This window comes from Oryctolagus cuniculus, chromosome 3 (genome assembly GCF_051225735.1).
Source record: "Oryctolagus cuniculus isolate XC-2025 breed Fujian yellow rabbit chromosome 3, ASM5122573v1, whole genome shotgun sequence".
NCBI lineage: Eukaryota > Metazoa > Chordata > Mammalia > Lagomorpha > Leporidae > Oryctolagus > Oryctolagus cuniculus.
In genome coordinates this window covers 43,834,493-43,854,562 of record NC_142869.1, presented here as the reverse complement: position 1 = coordinate 43,854,562, position 20,070 = coordinate 43,834,493, and the positions used below count along the sequence as shown (strand labels likewise).

The 20,070-nt window shown below is 38.3% G+C and overlaps 1 protein-coding gene across 6 annotated transcripts in view; it reads right to left on the bottom strand.

Annotated features, from left to right (window-relative positions):
- Positions 1-20,070, bottom strand: part of HECW2 (HECT, C2 and WW domain containing E3 ubiquitin protein ligase 2) — a 452,881-nt gene that overhangs the window by 268,189 nt on the left and 164,622 nt on the right. Inside the window, exon 1 of one of the 6 annotated variants that reach the window (XM_008258858.5) lies at positions 18,518-18,770. The exons of the other annotated variants lie outside the window; for them this stretch is intronic. The gene's annotated coding sequence lies outside the window, so the exon portion shown is untranslated. Of the gene's footprint in view, positions 1-18,517; positions 18,771-20,070 lie in introns of those variants that run through there. 6 annotated transcript variants of the gene reach the window in all.

Sequence of the window (20,070 nt, the reverse complement as noted above, 5' to 3'; positions counted from 1 at the left end):
AACTGAGCCATCTTCTGCTGCTTTCCTGGGCATGTTAGCAGGCAGATGGACTGGAAGTGGAGCAGCAGGATCACAAACCAGAAATGGCTTAACCTACTATTTTACCAAATAATATGCTATGATCTACAACATAAAAATAACCTGATATAAATCTGGGAAAAGGATGTATAAATAGAAATAATTTTAAGTTCCAAAAGTTTTAAATTATAAAGACTGAGTTAACCAGTACTTTCAAGACACTAAATTTTGCTTTGGATCACTAAATATGTGACCAAATTAAAATGAAAAATTAATTAGTTTAATTTGAATTAGAGTCAGGCATTTGGCGTAGCAGTTAGGATGCCTCTTATGTGCATCGCATATCAGACTGTCTAAGTTTGAGCCCAGCTCCACTACCAGTTCCAACTTCCTGCCAATGCACCCCCCAGGAGGGGAGGTGGAAGCGATGGCTCAAGTTGTTATGGTTCTATCACCAGACAGATTGAGTTGCTGCTCCTGATTTCAGCCTGGCTCAGTGCAGCTGCTGCAGGAATTTGGGGAGTTGAAAACTATATAGGTGCTGCCTTTCCCTCCCTCTCCCCTACCCCTGCCTCTTAAATAAACAAACACAAATTTAGAAGTTTAGTTACTTAAGCTCAATAAGGTTTTTATTAATTTTTGCAGCTACTATTTGATAATTTGCAGAAGAAAAAATTTAAATAATTGATAATTATATATCAAATAACAGAACAAAAATGGAAAACTTTTTTGTTGTCCATTAAAATGTTAATGTTTGAAAACAACAGTACTCAAGTGGAAGTGTTTAGGCAGAAATTCATCTGCAGCTGAGAACAGTTTTACAAAGCTTTTTGGACCTTGAATGTGCTTAATCTTCGACCCAGGGCTCTAGTCTAAAGAAAGAAGCAGAAATGCTGGCAAAGATTTATGAAATGATGCTACTGCAACATCATTCATAATAGAGAACAAGTTGAAAGCAAAATAAATTTCCAACAATGGAAGAAGAGTCAAATTATGTAGATTTAGGCTATATATGTAGACTATACTTTTCAGACTTTCATGAAGCCACTGAAAGCATATTTTTAACATTTAAGTGGAATTGTTCACCAAGACATAATGGTATACATAATCAAATGGAGCCATGCACTACTGAATGGTGGGAATATGTTCTGAGAGATGTGTTTTTAGGCAATTTTATTGTCTCAGGAATATCACAGAGTGTACTTACACAAACCTAGATGGTATGGATCACTCAACACGGCCTCCTGACACAATCAGGAGAAAACATGAGAGTATGAGGCTCTTGCTGGTGTACCACAGTACTGCTGTAAACTTTTTTAAAAAATAGAAAGTCTACACTCTAAAATGATGATTGAAAGGCATAGTAAACACACAAAGCAATATCATAACTATTTACTATTATTATCAAATATTGGGTATTGTACAAAATTGTATATGTTGCACAATTTTACCAGTAGATAGTATAATAGGTTTGTTTATACCAGCATCCACAAACACACTGAGTAACGTGTTGTATTACTACAACGTGATGGCTACAATGTCACTAGGCAACAGAAACTTTTCATCTCCATTCTAATCTTAGGGGACAGCCATCAGGTATGAAGTCCTTGTTGACCAGGACATCATTTTGTGGTACCTGACCATACTGTTACAAACACAATATAATGACGTTGTTTAAAACACATATAGAACAAAAGAGGACACTTTTCAGTAGTGTCTTTTATCTAATGGTACCATATCATTAATGGACCTTCCCTGAACACCTTCCGAAAAATTTCAACCACTCCAACACCACCTATCCCATATTTCACTGTGTTATTTTTCCATCAGAGCACTTTTCATATTCTTCTGTACAGTAAAATTTATTAGTTTATTGTGGATGTTTTACTAGAATGTATGTTTCATAAAGAAGTGTAAATAACAAGTATCACTTCTAAGCTGGCAATTGCACCTACATGGTTTTCTCAGTAGAGTGCCAAGAACAATGTCATTCAATTTAGTGATCAATTACTATTTTTAATATTACAAATGTTTTGACACACAGTAAGATTTCTAACCACAGTGATTTCATTGTTAGAATGCAATGGTTGTGGCGCCGCGGCTCACTGGGCTAATCCTCCGCCTTGCGGCGCCGGCACACAAGGTTCTAGTCCTGGTCGGGGCACCAGATTCTGTCCCAGTTGCCCCTCTTCCAGGCCAGCTCTCTGCTGTGGCCAGGGAGTACAGTGGAGGATGGCCCAAGTGTTTGGGCCCTGCACCCCATGGGAGACCAGGATAAGTACCTGGCTCCTGCCATCAGATCAGCGCGGTACGCCGGCTGCAGCGCGCTGGCCGCAGTGGCCATTGGAGGGTGAACCAACGGCAAAGGAAGACCTTTCTCTCTGTCTACTCTGCCTGTCAAAAAAAAAAAAAAAAAAAAAAAAAAAAAAAAAAAAAAAGAATGCAATGGTTGTGACCAAATATTTCAAACACACAGGTTAAATTTTGAAATCCAAGACTATCACCTGCTGCTTACCATTATTACAGAAGTTAACAAAAGGTACATTAAACCAGAAAAAAAACATCAAAAAGGGATAGAATTAAACAATAAGAAGTAATGACAATTTGGAAAGAAGTTGCACATAAGTCCACACTCAGAGTAGCAAACCTTCCTGACTGTTCATAAATAATAGTCATGCAATGTCTACCAAGTATGAGGCAACTGTATTAATTCCAGGGATACAACAAATGAAACAGACTCTATTCTCAAGGAACTTGCAATCTTAAGGTTAAAAAAAATTTTAATGGGAATTCACAAATTCCTAAACTCCTTCTCAATAGGGCAGAGAATCATTTGGAAGAATCAAAAAATTAAATGAACATCAATATACAGCATGCAGATAAGAAAATAGTTTCATTCAGTAATATAATTTCTAATTCAAATATTAGGGTAAAAATGTTTGAAGGAGTGAAATTTTACCTAGTGTTTAAGACACTCACATCCTACATCAGAGTGCGTGGGTTTGATTCCCAGCACTGCATCCTAACTTCAGCTTTCTGATAGCACAAACCTGTGAGACAACAGTAATGGCTCAAATAACTGAGTTCTCAGCCCTCCCACCACCCCCCAGCTCTGGCCTGGCCCAGTCTCAGCTTTTGCATTTCTTTAGGAGATGAATTAGCTGATGTGCCCTAGAGTTCATTCTTTCTTGCTTGCTCTCTCTGTCATAAATAAATATTTTTCTAAAAATGCCTCAAGACTTTTCTCAAAGGACTACCTCCATAGTATTAAAGTTTTCAAAGAGTTTTTGACCAAGAAGAAATGTTTTTATCTAAGTATTCATTCCCCAGCTCTACTTCATTAAGGAGCTGAAGATGAAACCAGAAAAGTATCACCAAATAGTGAACTAAAGAGTTTTTAAAGTAATTCCCATTCAACTGTTTATTCCACCTAGTGTTAGAGTTTATCCCTGAAAGTCATTTCTTTTTTTTTTTAAAGATTTTATTTATTTATTTGACAAGTAGAGTTACAGACAGTGAGAGGGAGAGAAAGGTCTTCCATCCACTGGTTCACTCCCCCAATGGCCGCAACAGCCAGAGCTACACAGATCCAAAGCCAGGAGCCAGGTACTTCTTCCTGATCTCCCATGCGGGTGCAGGAGCCCAAGAACTTGGGCCATCTTCTACTGCTTTCCCAGGCCATAGCAGAGAGCTGGATTGGTAGAGGAGCAGCTAGGACTAGAACCGGCGCCCATATGGGATGCCAGCGCCAAAGGCCATGGTGCCGGCCCTGAAAGTCATTTCTGTTAGTCACTCTCTGAATGTCAGATGTCGCACAGTAAGCTAATTGCAAAGACAAATTGCATGAATTTATAAAAGACTCAGGAATTCACAGAAATCAATAAAGTGAGCTGGGAGAATCATTTCAATCATGCAAAATTACAGATTAATAAGGATATGGCAAAATTAGGACAATTAGCAAGTGTGGAGAAAAGTTTAAATAATGTGAATGCCGTAAGAGTAAAGAGAAGCCTGAAAAAGTCACTTCAGCCATACAGTAATTTTTGCAGTAATGGCTTTATGATCGTGATGAGAAACCATAGTGTGTACCCATAGAATTCTCATGGAAAAGAAAATTGATTCCCTCAACCCTCTAAAAGTTTTCACATCTTATTTGCTCTTTTTTCCTTCTAATAATTAGGCTATAATTATGATTATAATGTAAATTTTGTCATAAATAAACTGATTCTCATTGTGTGAATTTTTGTTAAACCCATGGGTGCTGGCAGTTAGCCTAGTAGTAAAGACACCTATATCCCACATCAGAATACCTGGGTTTTATTCCTAGCTCCAGATTCCTGCTAATGCAGACCCTGAGAGGCAACAGTGATTGCTCAAACAATTAGGTTCCTGCCACCCACATGGAAGACCTGGATTAAATTCACCCACATGGAAGACCTGGATTAAATTCCTATCTCCTATCTTTGGCCCTGGCCTAATCCTGGCCATTGCATGAATAATTTTCTCTCTTGCTCTCTCTCTCTCAGTCTCCCTCCCTCTATACCTTTTTCCCTTCCTCCCTCTCACATAAATAATGTTTTGAAATATCATCCCATTTTTTTCTCCTCTTTATTATGAAATTTGGCTTCTCAACGTAAATGGTAATTTTTCTGGTCCCTCCTGCCTATCCTCAGCTCCACTCCCCAGCTTCATGTTATCTCCACAGCTACTCTTTGAAGGAGCTGTTGATCGTAGATATGATTTCCAGATGTGGACACCAAGCTAGTGGTAGCCCTACAAATGACTGGGTTGCCAATGCAACATCATGTGGAAATTAGGCTTACCCACAGAATCTTGGAAGAAAGAAAGATGAAACCAAGTTTTAGCTTTTTAAAGTCTTAAAGTCAGTCCCTCAAAACCAGAAGCCAAGTAGGACTCCTGAATTGCCTGGTTTACTTTTCTGATTCTCCCTTACTTTCTCTGTCACAATTTTGGTTCACCTACAGTAAGTTTTGTAGACATAAAAAGTAATATATACGGATATATATGTATGTATATATATATATATATATATATATATATATATATTAGCTTTCGTTACCCATAGATTTAATGCATCACAATTATAAACCCATAATATCATGGAGAAGCAGAAATTTCCCTTCCTGAAGGCAGTGTCCAAGGGCCCTGACAACTCACTGATAGCAGCATGATAAAGAGGCCCAAGGAGGATCAGCTGATGGGAGACCTTCCTGAGCAGGAACTCAGCAAAAATCACACCATGCCCATTTTTTCCATTCCCCATTCACCTCCTCAATTTTAAAAAGGGTAATGGCTTCCTAAATAAAAGGAAAGCAACAGGTGAACGTTTGTATGTAAAAATCCTGAGAAGAGAAGTTCCTCCTAACCATGGCAATGCTGGGGTAGGTTTCCATGGCACTTAGGTATGTGTAAAAGGAAGAAAATGGTGACAGTCTTCTTAGCCAAAAGATACAGAGAAGAAAGAAGAAACTGGTGCTACGAAGTCTGAGGACTTTGCCTGCCAAAATGTAGTACGAAGTTTCTTCCACCCATTGCATGAGATCAGTTCTCAGCTCTCCAGCTGACTTCAGAATTGTATGTAGTAGGTTCTCACACAAAGTATCTACCTCTTCCTCTCCCCACTAGTTTTGTCAGAAGTCCAGTGCAATGGCAGAAATACTGTACTCGCTGAAAGTAGGTCAAATGAAAATTTATGAGTAAAGCAAGATTTGAAGTTTGGTGGAATTTCTATAGAATAGAAAATTCTTACAAAATACTGAGAGCTGAATCAACCCTTAAGGCATTCGGATCCGGCTGAAAAGCCCATGAGAGTATTTCAGGCATGGAAAGCCAAGACACTCTGGGAAAAAAAAATGACCTAAATGAAAGATCTTCACGAGTGAGATCCCAGTGGAAAGAACAGGTCATCAAAGAAGGAGGTACCTTTCTCTGAAGGGAGGAGAGGACTTCCACTTTGACTACGACCTTGTCTAAATATGATCAGAGTTGGTGAACTCAGGGGGCTTCCATAGCCTTGGCAACTCATGACAAGAGCTTAGGGTGATTACTGATGCCATAAACAAGAGTTACTATGCACTTACTCCTCATGTAGGATCTCTGTCCTTAATGTGCTATACATTGAGATTTAATGCTATAACTAGTACTTAAACAGTATTTTTCACTTTGTGTTTCTATGTGGGTGCAAACTGTTGAAATCTTTACTTAATATATACTAAACTGATATTCTGTATATAAAGAGAATTGAAAACGAATCTTAGCCGGCGCTGTGGCTCAATAGGCTAATCCTCCACCTAGCGGCGCCGGCACACTGGGTTCTAGTCCCGGTCGGGGCGCCGGATTCTGTCCCGGTTGCCCCTCTTCCAGGCCAGCTCTCTGCTGTGGCCAGGGAGTACAGTGGAGGATGGCCCAAGTGTTTGGGCCCTGCACCCCATGGGAGACCAGGAGAAGCACGTGGTTCCTGCCATCGGATCAGCGCGGTGCGCAGGCCACAGTGCGCCAGCCGTGGCGGCCATTGGAGGGTGAACCAATGGCAAAAGGAAGACCTTTCTCTCTGTCTCTCTCTCTCACTATCCACTCTGCCTGAAGAAAAGAAAAGAAAAGAAAAGAAAAGAATAAAAAAGAAAAGAAAAGAAAAGAAAAGAAAAGAAAAGAAAAGAAAAGAAAAGAAAAGAAAAGAAAAGAAAAAAGAAAAGAAAAGGAATCTTGATGTGAATGGAAGGGGAGAGAGAACGGGAAAGGGGAGGGTTGTGGGTGGGAGGGAAGTTATGGGGGGTGGAGAAGCCATTGTAATCCATAAGCTGTACTTTGGAAATTTATATTCATTAAATAAAAGTTAAAAAAATAAAAATAAAACAAAATACTGAGAGCTATTTCAGTTAGGTAATGTATCAGAGAAAAGCTGCATTACTTTAAGAGAAATTATAATTTCTTTAAAAGGCTGAAAATTTCATTTGTTTCAGTGACTCAAACTATGTTGACTGATTAAATTTGTAGAATCTAATTGAATGCTCCCAAATTCAATATACCATAAGAAATTTGCATTTTAATTAATAGCTTAAAATCTGTCTAAAAAAGGAATCTATTTAGCTTATAAATAAAATTAAATACTATTTTTGCTGACTGCTGCACTATTAAAACTAGGAAAATATCATGGCTTTAGATGATAGTTGAAAATGAATTAAAATTCCATAAAAATGCAAACCAATTTTAATGGTGAAAATTTTTCCAAACACTATGTACTTATCTATTACCTCACTAATCAATTTTTAAAATCTTTTTAAGTACTAAAATTTTAAAATTTTTTAAAAATTTTTATTAATATAAAGAGAACAGGTTTTACGTTTTTCATAGATACAACTCTAAGATAGTCATTCTTCCCTCCCTCCCTCAACCCTGTCTCCTTCCAACCTCTTTTTTTCCTTTAAATTTTTCAATGATATAATTTCAATGTATTTTATTTACAGTCTTAATGTACCACTAACCATAATGTTCAACAAGTAAAAAGAAGAAAGTCCGCTGTTCCACAGGAGTATAGACAAGAATGAAAAACAATAATCAAATCATAAGATGGCAGCTTCATTCTTATACACTGCCAACACAGAGGCAAGTCCTTCTGTCATAAGGCATGAGTAATTGGGGAAAAGAAGAGATTTTGAATCAAAAGCATTAGCACTCTTCCTCTTGTTCTGTAAGAGGAAAGCTTCGCTGATCCCTTTTGTGATTTTGCATAAGAGAATGTGGATTAGGTTTCTGTCACAGGTTTATTCCCAAAACTTGTGCCACTCACTTCTGCTTAGACAACAGAAAGAGGCCTTAGCTGTTCTCTAAGCTTCTAACATCCCCACCAAAGAATTATGAGAATCATATCCCATTTCACAATCCATAAGATAAACACAAATGATTTCCTGGTGATAGGACTTCAAAGGATTTTAATTAATCTTCATGACCATGATGTACGAAGTATTGGTCTACGTTCTTACACTGACATCAAGTACAACAGTTTTGTTGCATTATCATTTTTGTGACATTTCATTGTCTTAAGCAATAGCACCAATTCAGGAATGGGCATACATAGCTCAATAATGATCCAGCAGTGCAGTGTCCAATACAAGAGCTACTTGCCACATATGGCTATTGAGCATCTGAAATATTTTTAGTCCAAATTGCAATATGCTGCAAGTCTGAAGCATATGTCAGGTTTTAAAGATGTGTTACAAGGGCCGGCACCGCGGCTCACTAGGCTAATCCTCCGCCTAGCGGCGCCGGCACACCGGGTTCTAGTCTCGGTCAGGGCACCGGATTCTGTCCCGGTTGCCCCTCTTCCAGGCCAGCTCTCTGCTGTGGCCAGGGAGTGCAGTGGAGGATGGCCCAGGTGCTTGGGCCCTGCACCCCATGGGAGACCAGGATAAGTACCTGGCTCCTGCCATCGGATCAGCGCGGTGCGCTGGCCGCAGCGTGCCAGCCGTGGCGGCCATTGAAGGGTGAACCAACGGCAAAGGAAGACCTTTCTCTCTGTCTCTCTCTCTCACTGTCCACTCTGCCTGTCAAAAAATAAAAAAAAAAAATAAAAATAAAAAAAAATTTAAAAAAAGATGTGTTACAAGAAATAATTAATGAGATTTATATTGATTAAGCACTAAAATGATAATGTTTTAGATATACTGGATTAAATAAAATATACTATTATAACTAACTGTTTCCTTTTTAATGTTTTACTGTGGCTATCTAAAAAAAAAAATTAACCTGTGTAGTTCACATGATAATTCCAGCAAATAGTGTTGGATGAGCAATAACACCCCAATCAAGGGTAAAATTTAAACTTAAATTTCAAATATGAAAGCAATATTTGAGTTTCATATTTTTAATCAATCCTTGGTGAATATAATTTCTTAAAATGAGTTTCCTGTGATAATTTGGCAATAGGAAGTTAAAGATAATGTCTACTAATATAAATCCAACCTTGAATATTTGACACATGACTATGGGCAAAGCCACTGGGAAGAGTCTCCACCATTCATGAACACAAAGGAAACTGATTGGCATATGCGCCTGCACAAAAGGCTGTTCTTCTCCTGCATGGAAGGGAATAGAGAAATTATTTCTGGGCAAGAGCTTTCTCAGAAAACAATCTGAGGCTTCATCTATTCATGGCCAAATGACTAACTGACCCCAAAAGCTCTAAGGAGAAAACAGGGACCCAATAAATGTAGCCTGGCATATTTTTGTAGCAGTGCTTATGAATGGGCCATTGCCCAGTGAGACAATCCTCTGATTTCAGTAAATCAATTTCAGATCTGGGAATATAAAAAAAAAATGTATCTAAGAACCATCCACAAGGACCAGAAAAATCAATGATGAAATAGTGGCATCTGACAAAAACTACTTTATTTTCTAGGAAATTCACTTTCCCTGGTCATTAGTTCTATTCTAAGTATTATGTGTAAGCAACTCAGCAATACCTTTATATGTATTCACTCTGCCCACAGAGACTCTGTAAGCAAATAAATCCACTAACATAAGAAATAAGCAGCAGGCTTTGTTTCTCTTTAAGAAAATAGACTGGGTTATCTGAAATAAATCAAAGTAACAGCTCTGTCTTTTACATTCTAGAAGTTTAGGGTCTAAGACTGAGGTAATGTTAAAAATCTGCTTGATGATTAATTATGTCTAAAGAAGACTTTGAAAAAAGGCATCCAACCAAGTTAGTTCTGTGCATACATATGTGCCAAAGTCTGAGTAGAAAATAAAGTGCCCAGAGTACTTCAATACTATCCAGGACCAAGGTGACATGGGTGGAGGGATGGAAGTCATTTCACTCTAAGATTTAGGAAGAAAGAGCATCATAATCAGCTCCATATATATGATTGTGAGAGAAAATTTCTGATTCCTTCACAAAATATTTCTGATTATTAAAGCCACTTGTTGATTTTAAATGCACCAAAAAATATAATCTGCTGGTTGGATAACAGGTACCAAAACATAAATAGAGGCCAGCGCCACGGCTCACTAGGCTAATCCTCCGCCTAGCGGCGCCGGCACACCGGGTTCTACTCCCAGTCGGTTGGGGCGCCGGATTCTGTCCCGGTTGCCCCTCTTCCAGGCCAGCTCTCTGCTGTGGCCAGGGAGTGCAGTGGAGAATGGCCCGAGTGCTTGGGTCCTGCACCCCATGGGAGACCAGGATAAGTACCTGGCTCCTGCCATCAGATCAGCGCGGTGCTCTGGCCGCAGCGCGCTGGCTGCGGCGGCCATTGAAGGGTGAACCAACGGCAAAGGAAGACCTTTCTCTCTGTCTCTCTCTTTCACTGTCCACTCTGCCTGTCAAAAAAAAAAAAACAAAAAAAAAACAAAAAACCATAAATAGAATGAATAAGTCCTGGTATTCCAAAATAGAGTGGAGTGACTATAGTTCGTGACAAATTATTACATGTTTTATGGAGAAACAGAAAAGAGAAGCTCATAGTTTCCAAAAATTAAGAAATGATAAATAAATGGAAATGCTAATTACCTGATTGCTAAAAATATACTGTATGCATGAACTAAAATATTGTACCATATTACATAAAACTGCACAAATACATATTTAAAGTCTCTTAACAAATAAACTGGGATAGCTCCTTGGATGAAATAAAAAGACCATGTATACAAAAATATTGCATATTTATATACAAGATCTGCTTTTAATGTTGAGTGATAGTTTATACTTAATCACATTAATAATTTTTCTATCTTATATAAATTATTCTACAAAAAGTCATGGTAAATCAGGAAGCCCATGCAAACTAGGGTAGGGACCTGCCATTCAGAGCACATCTAAAGTTTGTTGGGCCCACCTAATGACAGCACACCAAGATTTCTGTAGCAGCTTTGGGATAGGGATTGAATAACCTCTTTAGTTAAACTTTGAAAACAAAATTCTGACATGGAGTTTCACAGAAAACCCCTTGTAAGTCTCCCTCAACTTCAAACAGCATGAAACCAAGTGAAAACTGGCCAAACTACTTTATTACAAAATAGTAAGACATCAGGGCACAAGAAAATAGTTTTATATGGCATTTCCCCATTATAAAAACAACATAGATCCAGTATAAAATTTCAAGGAAGAAAATATAAAAATGAAATTAAATATCCACAGGCTAGCACCCAGAGATGACAGTCTGCAGCATTTTGGTCTATGAATACATGCCAGTTATAGAGATGTATAGAAAGATTGGCACTACTACAGAGCAAAACTGTCTTGTGGCCTGATTTTCTTTCAAACAACATAATGCATTCACATTAATAAATGCAGCACTATCCCATCCTTCTTAATAGGCACTGAACACTGCATGGTATGATACACTATAAATCAGTTAGCTCCATCAAGATGGTCATTTAGATCATTGCTAGAGATCTATCACAACCAACCTGCATGTCACCCTGGATTCTTGCCTCACACTTCACTGTCCAAAGCACCCTGGCCACACCCAGCACATGCCTCTGGATATGCACTGAGGAGCAGACATTCCACTAAGCCATAGAAGCATAGTTAAAAGACAAAAAAAAAATCAGAGGAGAAAACCAACAGGTGTTTCCACAAATGCCTAAAAATACACACAGAAATATAAAAAACATGAACAATGTTTCAATATTAGAATGTTAAAGACAAAGATTGATGAAATGCCTAAAAAGGAACTCAAGAATGATCATAAGATTACTCAAAAGCACAGTGAAGCAACTATATGAGATAAAGAAATCCATAAATGACATGGATGAAAAATTTTGCCAATAGAGACACTGAAAAGAAAGCAAGCTGAAATATTAGAAGTTGAGAATTCAATATATCAAATAGAAAATACATCAGAGAGCCTTAACAAAAGATGTGTTAAGGGAAAAGAAAGAATATCTGACCTAGAAGACAAATCCATGAAAATGTCTCAGGAAGGAGATAGATCTCAAGAATGAGAAGAAGAAGAAAGAAAAAGAATGAGAAGGAGAAAGGAAGAAGAAAAGCAAGAAGAGGAAGAGGAGAATGTGGAGGACAAGGAGGAAGAGAAAAAGAAGGAGGAGGAGGAGAATTTTAAAAAAACTTAAAACAGTGTTTGAGATGTATGGGATACTATCAAAAAAATCAAACATGCCTTAGGATTTCCTGAAGATGCAAAACTAGATAATAGATTACAAGGCCAACTCCATGAAATAATAGCAAAAAACTACCCTCAATTGGAGAAATATAGGGAAATCCAACTACATGAAGCACACGGAACTCCTAATAGACATGAACAGAAAAGATCTTCCCCATGACATATTACAGTCAAATTTTCAACAGTAAAACATAAAGAAAAGATTCTAAAATGTACACAAAATGCCAGATGACATTCAGAGTGTCTCCAATTACACTAACAGTGAATTTCTCATCAGAAAACTCACAGGCTAGGAGAAAATTGAGAGACATAGTCCAAGTCCCAAAAGAAGAAAAGTCAACCAAGAATACCCTGCAAAGCTTTCACTTATAAATTAAGATGAAATAAAGACTTTCAAAACAAACATAAATTGAAAGAATTTGTCAACACTGATACAGCCTTACAAATGATACTTAACAATGTGCTACAAATAGAAACAGAGAACAACAGTTATCATTATCAAAGAATGTGAAGACAGAAAATCTCCTAATAAAAGCACAAAGGAAATCCAAACAAACCATAGAAATATTTATGGAAACACAACAGGACCACATCATTACTTATCAATAAAAACCTTAAATGTAAATGACCTAAATTCTCCAATTAAAAGATACAGACTGGCCGGCACCATGGCTCAATAGGCTAATCCTCCACCTTGCGGTGCCAGCACATCAGGTTCTAGTCCCGGTGGGGGCGCCAGATTCTGTCCCAGTTGCCCCTCTTCCAGGCCAGCTTTCTGCTGTGGCCCGGGAGTGCAGTGGAGGATGGCCCAAGTGCTTGGGCCCTGCACCCCATGGGAGACCAGGAGAAGCACCTGGCTCCTGTCTTCAGATCAGCGTGGTGCGCTGGCCGCAGCGTGCTGGCAGAGGCGGCCATTGGAGGGTGAACCAATGGCAAAAGGAAGACCTTTCTCTCTGTCTCTCTCTCTCTCTCACTGTCCACTCTGCCTGTCAAAAAAAAAAAAAAAAAAAAAAAGATGCAGACTAGCTAAATGGATTTAAAAACAAGACCCATCTATTTGCTGCCTACAAGAAACACACCTCAACACACACATTCTGAAAGTGAAAGGATTGTAAAAGATAATCCATGCTAAAGGAATGCAAACTCAAGCAGTTGTAGCCATCCTAATATCAGACAAAATAGACTTTAACACAAAAACTGTTAAAAGAGACAAAGAAGGGCAGCACATATTGATTGAGGATCAATTCAACAGGGAGATGTGAGTATAGTAAACGTATATTCACCCAATACCAGGGCACATGGTTACTTAAAACAAATATTAATGGATCTAAAGAGAGACACAGACTTCATTATAATAATAATGGGGGACTTTTACACCCCACTTTCATCAATGAACAACTCAACTAAACAGAAAACCAAGAAAGAAACAACAGAACTAATCTACCCTATGGATAAAAAGGATCTAGAAAAACAAGAAAAAAAAAATTAGTAGTGGTAAAGAAATAGTTAAAATTAGAGAATAAACAAAATTTGAAAAAATACAAAAGATTAGTGAAATGAAGAGCTGATTTTTTTTAAAAAATAAACAAAATTGATATACCTTTGGCCCAACTAACCAAAAAAGGATGGAGGAGGAGAAGATCAAATTAATAAAATCTGAGATGAAAAGGAGATTTATGCTATATACCACAATTAAAAGAATAATCAGGCAGTATTACAAACAGCTATATGCCAACAAATTAGGAAACCTAGAATAAATGGATAGATTTCTAGATGAGAACAACCTAAAAAGTTGAGTCATTAAGACATAGATAATCTAAACAGACCAATAACCAAGAAATTCAATCAGTAATAAAGATGCTTTCAACAAAGAAAAGACCAGGACCAGATGGCTTCAGTGCTGAATTCTACAAGACATTTAAAGAAGAACTGACTTCAATTCTCCTCAGACTATTCAAAACAATTGAAAGGGAGATAATCCTCTCAAACACCTTCTATAAGGCCAGCATCACCTTAATTACAAAGCCACAAAAAAGATGAAAATAAATGTAAAAATCTTCAACAAAATACTAGCTAATTAAATCCATCAACATATCAGAAATATCCTTTACCCAGACCAAGTGGGATTCATCCCTGGTATGCAGGGATGGTTCAACATATGCAAACCAATAAATGCAATACATCACACTAACTGCTGGTGAGGAATTTCAGCATGTTGCCAACAACCGGGATGCCTTGCCCCTGGTAAACCACAGCTCCTAAAGTGTGGCCACAGGGAGCTTCATGGGGAATCCATGGCCCCAAAGCAGCTGTGGCCTTATGCTTAAGTCAGGCCATTTCAGGACAATCTCATGCCCTCATATGAGGAGAAGATCGACATCTGGAAGATTCCAGATGTCTCTAGTTTCTTTCTGGGGCATGTAGAGGGGAGTGATGTGGTCTGGCTCCACTTGTTTGATATCCATAAGGCATGTTAGAACCAGATTCCTCAAGAGCAGCTCACAACTCAAGATGTTCTGGAGACTTACCAGAAGGTTTTGAATTCACTCAGAGACACTGCGATGTCACAGACAAGAGAAATGCTGTGAGACCAATCCAGCCACTGAGAGGATGAAGGGCTGAATCTGAAGCTTTTAGCTTGAGCTTCATGGTTTATTATTCTTTCCTATTCAGCCGTGTGGTTCTTCCTCTACATCCACATGCACATTTTAGTGTGTTCTACCTCTCCTGGCAACCTGCATGTAAGTTGCTAATAGGAGCTGACTAAGCCTGGTTTTTCATCTGGCTCACTTTCCTAAGGCCAGCTGCTTCCTAGTGAGGATGCACAGAGGCAGTGGATCTAACCAGCATTGGAAGGAAGTAAAAAAAAATGTAGCCATAAAGAGGCTTCCCCTACTCTCATGATTGAATATATACACTTGCAAGAAATACATACAGAAGGATTTTTACATGGTAGTCTATGAAAGAAACACATAATAATTCTTCAAGGAGCATTTCTCCCCTAATTTAAAAAATGTTGTTGACCATGCAGGGTCCCTAGGATTTAGTGGTCTGTTTCTGCTGGCACCCAAGGAGGGCCTTTTCATGCTGTGGATGATCATCCAATGAAGCTCACATGCCATCTTCTTCACATGAATGAAGAAGCCATGTTAGACCCTCCCAGAGGTTTTGAATGGACAAGAATCTTTAGAACAGCAAGTGTGAGGGGAAACAGTAACCTATGTTGCTGTCTCTGGTGGTGCTTGTGAAATTCCTGTTGACCTTGCAGCTGGGATTTCTGTGTCCAAAACTGAACATTTTCCATAAATATCACCTGTCACTGGGAGATATCAAGACCTTCCACTCGACATGGGTGATTCAGTTCTTGAAAAAGTTCTCTGCAATGAAGCTGTCATCCTTCCTGCAAGGAGTGAGTGGATTTGGTGCACTTTGATGATCACGAATAAGATGGTGAGTTGCTGTGAACTTTGCAGTAGACTCTGCCTTTCTCAAACTCAAGTAGGCATCAGAATCCCCTGGAATAATGGAGCACTTGGTCTCCGGCTCAGTGGTTTTGGGGTAGAATCCAAGAACCTGCATTTATGACTGTTTGCTACATGATGCCAACAATACTGACCTGGAAACTCTAAGGAGGGCCCCTCAGACAATACAAGTAGGGCAGTGTCATCCCTATGGGATGGGGCGGATTCGGGAATATGCTTGCCTGGAGTATTTCCACTGTCACTGCGGAGTTCATGGGAGCATTCCCTTCATCTTGTGTTTGGTTTTTTTGTTATACAAACTCATAACATAACTTTCTAGGGTGGCTATAATCTAATCTTGGCAGGAGAAACTGGGACCCTCATTGTCCGTGGGAAAGTAGAAAATGTAGAAATGGTACAGCCATTTTGGAAAACAGTCTGGCAATTTCTCATAAAGTAGACTTTTCATGTACCAGCAGTTTTCCCAAGCATGAGGGTTCTTCAAACAATACAATTCAAAATGTATATTATAACAACACCATATATAGATTTCAAGATTACTTTGCATCAGGTGTGGGTATTTGGTATAGTGATTAACACATTGATTAGGGTGCCTGTATCTCATGTCAGAATGTCTGGGTTTCCAGCTCCAGCTCCTGATTCCAGCTTCTTGGGAGGTAGCAGGAGATGGCTGTAGCAGTTTGGTCCCTATCTGGATTGAGTTTCTGGCTCCTTTATTTGGCCTGGCCCAGCCGTGGTTTCTGAGGGTACTGAGAAGTGAAACAGTGGATATGGAGCTCTCTCTTTGTGCCTCTCAAATTAAAAAAAAAAAAATTTTGCAACAAAATTTTTAATTCCATTTTCCATGAACTTTTGTAGTCCCTTCTTACTTCCTAAGAGAACAGAAAACATATCCTTGCTATATGTAATGTTCGTGGTAGCATTATTCATAATAGGCAAGAGGTAAAAACCTAAATGTCAGTCAGCCAATGAATGGATGTGTGGCATATCCACACAATACAGCATTGTTCAGCCTTAAAAGGGAATGAGGCTGCATGCTAAAAAATGGGTGACTTTCTTTTAAAAGAATGTTTCTTTTTCATCTATATGAAAGGCAGAGAGACAGAAAGGGAGAATCTTCCATCTGCTGGTTTACTCCCCAGATGCCCACAATGAGCATGGCTGCACCATGCTGAAACCAGGTGCCTGGAACTCCCTCTAGGTCTCCCACATGAATGGCAGGGACCCAAGCACTTGAGTCATCATCTGCTGCCTCCCAGGATGCATTAACAGGAAGCTGGATCACAAGCAGAGGTGCTGGGACTCAAACCAGCACCCTGATATAAGATGTGGGCATCCTGAGCTTCACCATCTGTGCCACAACATCTGGCCCCATGGGTGAACCTTGAAAACATTATGATAAGGGAAAGAAGTCAGTTACAAAAACTATATACCATATGATTCCACTTACATGAAATGCCAGAATAGGAAAATCCATAGAAATGGAAAAGTTGGTGTTTTCCAGGAGTTGGCAGGGTGCTGGGCATGAAAAATGAAAACTGACTGCTAATGGTTGGGTGGTGATGATAGTATTCTGAATTTGAATAGCAGTGATGGTTGCACAATTCTGTCAGGCTACTGAATACACTGAATTGTATAAAAAGGGCAAATTTTATGGTATGTGAATTATATCTCAATATAGCTGTTCATGGAATCAAAAATTCTGCCGTTGGGGCCAGCGCTGTGGCGTAGGTATTAGAGACCCTGTCTGCAGTGCCAGAATCCCATATGGGAGCCAGTTTGAGTTCCAGCTGTTCCACTTCCAATCCAGTTCTCTGCTATGGCCTGGGAAAGCAGTAGAAGATGGCCCAAGTCCTTGGGCCCCTGCAACCACATGGGAGACATGGAAGAAGCTCTAGGATCCTGGCTCTGGATTAGCCCAGCTCCAGCCATTGACACCATTTAGGGAGTGAATCAGGGGATGGAAGACCTCTCTCTCTCGCTCTATCTCTGCCTCTCTCTCTGCTCTGCCTCTGCCTCTCTGTAACTCTGCCTTTCAAATAAATAAATAAATCTTTTTTAAAAAATAAATGCTTAAAATTTAAAAATTATAAAATGTGAAAATGATTTTTTCTATATATTTTTCTTATAAAGTGTCTTGTAAATAGAAATTCTGTTTCTAAATCATGGCATTCTCCTTGGGGGAAAATACCTCAATATTTTCTTCTTTATTAACTGAAGTTAACATACACTTTTAATAAAGATCAAAGTAATTTTAACAATGGGAATATAAAGGATAAAAACAAACATTATATTATTCAAATAATTAGCAAATTTAAAGAACAATGTAGCTTGTTCAATGCCCCCATATCCAATACTTTTTTTAAATACATACATAATATAAATAACAGAAAAAAATTAGAACACCATCTGCAACTAAAAATATTGAGTCCTTTAACTTTAAAAGGCTATATTTTGGTCTAGTATTTTTTTTTCACTCCTCTTGTTTTCACCTTAAAACAGCACATAAGCTTCAGAAAAAAAAAAAAACTCTGATTCTCACAATTCACAATGCCACACTCTCAGCCTGAGAAAAAACATTAATTATTTCTAAAAGTCTTCAGTATAAATCATATCCCTAAATTGCTAATCCCCAAAATGAGGAATACAGAAGCCAAAAAATATTTCAGAACTTTTTAAAAAGTCAAACAACAGAAAGAACACTACTAAAACTCTATACTAAATCAAATATTCTGGAAGTCTTTTCCCAAGCTTTAAAATAAAATACATAACTGCTCTAGAGCCAGAATTATAAAACTGAATAAAAACACATATACTGACCAGCTAAAATGAGCCAGACCCTATGCTATGAGCTCTCATACGCGATCAGTAATTTACCTTATCCAGAGAAGGAAAATAGCAGACAACTGGCTTCACATTCGCTCTGTCAGTCTTCTAAATGCACATTCTATAACCAGATTACAAATGGCTTCTTGGGAGTCAAGACTGACTGTCCGTACTCTGAAGAAAGGGTGGGGAAGTCTCAGGGCCTCAGCACTGCAGATGCAGTGTGAGCTCGGGCTGGCGAAAGATTACTCAGAGATCACTCTGGTCAGCAAGTAAGACTAACCATATCCCAGCATGCAGTGACAGGGGACAAGGTACAGCAATACTTCTAAGTAAGACCAGATGGTCTTCCTGTTTACTACCCTCATAGGACACTTTCCTTGAATAAGAGAGAGCACATCTTAAAAAAAATGTAAACTAAGGGAAAAGTTATCAGGAAAAACATACCAGTTCAATAAAACTAGCCACAGAAAAGGTTTTGGTGCTTTTCAATAAAAAATGTTTTAAATTGAAACAACAGGGTTTTCTTCGTTTTGTTTTTACTACACCAACATTTCTATCACATATATGAAGTAATCATTTGGAAGAGTCAAAAAACTTTCAAATAACACGTTTTCTGTTTCATATACGTCTATTCCTGTACCAAGATCTAAGAAAAGAAAGGATGTCCAAATTACACCTAAGAAACAGGAATTATCTGGAAAAGCATCAACAGTGCCAAATAAATAAATATGATATGAAATTCTAAACTCTGAGTTGCTCATATGCTTCAGAGAAACATGTAACAGTCTCTGCTCTGATATTATCAAGTTTTGATCATAGCAAATCTCAGTGGTTTCCTATTGCTTTATTTTATACAAAATTTTAGAATTAAAAGCCCTCAGAGAGGAGCTAATTTATTCATTTTTGAATGATAACATTCTTAGTGTTCAATGACCTTTTTCCAAGCTCATACAACTTATAGGTAACACATCTGGAATTAGAACCTATGTTTCTTAACTACATGGTATTTTCACTTCTCAGTCACACTTATTCTCCTCTCCATGCAAAGCTGCTGTTCAGTGTTGCCCAATGTATTAGCCTATAAAATATTTTGAGACTTTTTTTCAAAATTGCACTTTTTAAAAATGTGTGAATTTCTCAGTTATCTACCCACAGAATAAGACTTTCTACAAACTGGGTCAGAGAACCCAGAAATACCATATGTTGATTAATTCAACCTATTCATGGTATTATCCTATTCCTAACTTCTTATGTAAGTCACTTGACCATACTGGTACTTGATTTTCTTATCTATAAAAATGAAAGAATGGACTGCATGATCTCCAAGATACCACTAGCTTTAAAAATTTTACACTTTGTGATGTGTTTACAAATCAATATTATAATGTATTCTACTTCTGTTCTCCTTTTCCTCATAGCAAACTCAGATAATACTACCAGTAAACCTCAAGAGCTGAGATACTGAAGCATTCCTTATTTAGGAAACATGCCACAACATGCCAAAGTGTTTATCAATAAAACATGCTGGTATTTGACCCAAATGAAAAAAATCAAAAAGGACCATTGCCACAATTTTCAAAAGCATGGGAGGGCCGGCGCCG